The sequence below is a fragment of the Triticum aestivum genome, chromosome 4A, assembly GCF_018294505.1.
Source record: "Triticum aestivum cultivar Chinese Spring chromosome 4A, IWGSC CS RefSeq v2.1, whole genome shotgun sequence".
In the NCBI taxonomy this organism is placed as follows: domain Eukaryota; kingdom Viridiplantae; phylum Streptophyta; class Magnoliopsida; order Poales; family Poaceae; genus Triticum; species Triticum aestivum.
This window is the reverse complement of record NC_057803.1, coordinates 634,906,067-634,908,937: the sequence shown is the minus strand read 5'-3', so window position 1 is coordinate 634,908,937 and position 2,871 is coordinate 634,906,067.

The following is a 2,871-nucleotide window of genomic DNA, read 5'->3' as shown; positions in this document are numbered from 1 at the left end:
TCAAAGTCTAAGCTTAGGTGTACAACTATAGCTTTACGAATCTTAAGATCATGCACAATTTCATGAAGGCAAAGGATCCAATCAAGGATAAAACGACCTTTGATGAAAGAAGATTAGAAAGGGCTAATAGTTCTGTGAGCTATAGGGGTAAGGCGAGTGGCTAATCCCTTAGCCGGAAACTTAGCAAAATTGTTAATAAGGGCAATATGTCTGAACTGGGAAATAAGCTCTGCTCCTTCCACTTTAGGGATAAGAGTGATAATCTCATAGTTCAGACACAAGATGTCTACCATACCCAGGCAAAAACCCTGAATAATTTGGCAAACCAACCGACGTAACTGTGGCCAGAACTTCTTAAAGAAGGGAACAGAAAACCCATCTGGGCCAGAAGCAGCATTAGGGTAAGCAGAATTAATGACCTCCCAGATCTCCTTGTCAAATAAAGGAACCATAAGCGTAGCATTATCCTCTGCCGAAATCCTATTCGCATTTTCCCATAGAGAGTAAGAAATAGAAAGGACACTCTCCTGTTTAGCCCCCAGGAGAGAGGAGAAGAAATCCACGACATGGGCAATGATCTAGGATTGATCCGAGGATCTAGCACCATTAATGATAAGGATATAAATGAAGCATCTTCTTCTTCTCCCATTAGTAATGACAAAGAAATATGTCGTAGGGGAATCACCTTTAAGGATCCAATTAAGGGTACCACGCTAATGCGAATATATTTCTGCCTGCTGATGCAACTGCATCAGCGCGGCTTCTAGGTTCTATCTGATAGACCAGTCATGATAAAAAAAGGCCGATCGAATCAGCAGTTAGGTCCAGGCTCGAGATTTGATTTTCTAAGGAATTCTTCTCCCTGCATACCTCCGCAGCCCTATTGCGAGACCAGCCCCTGAGAAACTTCCACAACTCGTAAGAGCATTTGTGCCAATCGTCCATGGGACCAAAGGAGCATGGGGAAGGGGAGAGGATAAGTGTGATCCTGTTAGCCAGCATGGGAATGAAACCCTCCACAAGGAGCCAAGAGGCGTCAAATTGAAAGCGTGAAGAGGCCATAGGGGGGTTGAGGCCCGAGTGGAGGATGAGGGGAGCATGGTCAGAACCTACCGATGGTTTAGCTCTCAGATAAGCACGAGGAAATAACGTATCCCAACCAGGACAGATGAAAACCCGGTCCAGCATCGACCGGACCGGATTAACCTAGTGATTAGACAAAGTGGAGCAAGCTCCCACCCTAGTAAGCTCATGAATGGCACACACACTTATGAAACTGTTAAAAGCATTAGTGATGTCTACTACGCAACTTTAGTCTTGTAGACACATGTTGGGCCTCCAAGCGCAGAGTTTTGTAGGACAATAGCAATTTTCCCTCAAGTGGATGACCTAAGGTTTATCAATCCATGGGACGTGTAGGATGAAGATGGTCTCTCTCAAACAACCCTACAATCAAATACAAGAAATCTCTTGTGTCCCCAACACACCCAATACAATGGCAAATTGTATAGGTGCACTAGTTCGTCAAATAGATGGTGATAAAAGTGTAATATGGATGGTAGACATATATTTTTTATAATCTGAATAAATAAAAACAGCAAGGTAGCAAATAGTAAACGGGCACAAAAATGGTATTGCGATGCTTGAAAATGAGGCCGAGGGTCCGTACATTCGCTAGTGCAATCTCTCAACAGTGCTAATCTAATTGGATCATATAACCATCCCTCAACATGCGATGAAGAATCACTCCAAAGTTCTTATCTAGCAGAGAACATAAGAAGAAGTTGTTTGTAGCTATTCTTTCCGATCGATCTATCCAAGAGTTTGTACTAAAATAACACCAAGTTATTTTTTCCGATCGATTGATCAAGAGTGCGTTCTAAAATAACACAAGTTATTCTTTCCGATCGATCTATCAAGAGTTCGTACTAAAATAACACCAAAGCAAATTCATATTCATAATACTCAATCCAACACAAAGAACCTCAAAGAGTGCCCCAAGATTTCTACTGGAGAAACAAAGACAAGAACATGCATCAACCCCTATGCATAGATTACCCCAATGCCACCTCGGGAATCCGCGAGTTGAGTGCCAAAACACATATCAAGTGAATCAATATGATACCCCACTGTCACCATGGCTGTTCATAGCAAGACATACATCAAGTGCTCTCAAATCCATAAAAGTATTCAATCTGATAACAACGAAATCTCAAAGGAAAAACTCAATTCATCACAACAAGATGGAGAGGGGAAAACACCATATGATCCGACTATATTAACAAAGCTCGCGATACATCAAGATCATGACATCTTAAGAACATGAGAGAGAGAGAGAGATTAAACACATAGCTACTGGTACAAAACCCCAGCCCCGAGGGTGGACTCCTCTCTCTGAAGGAAATATGCCCTACAGGCAATAATAAAGTTGTTATTTATATTTCCTTATATCATGATAAATGTTTATTATTCATGCTAGAATTGTATTAACCGGAAACTTAGTACATGTGTGAATACATAGACAAAATGTGTGTCACTAGTATGTGATACCTCTTGAGAACTGCATTGGTTTTCCCTTGAGGATGAAAGGGTGATGTAGTAAAGTAGCGTAAGTATTTCCCTCAGTTTTTTAGAACCAAGGTATCAATCCAGTAGGAGATCACGCTCGAGTCCCATGCACCTACACAAACAAATAAGAACCTCGCAACCAACATGATAAAGGGGTTGTTAATCCCTTCACAGTCACTTACGAGAGTGAGATCTGATAGATATGATAAGATAATATTTTTGGTATTTTTATGATAAAGAGAAATAAAGATGCAAAGTAAGATAAACGGCAATAGAAATAGCTAAGTGTTGGAAGATTAATAT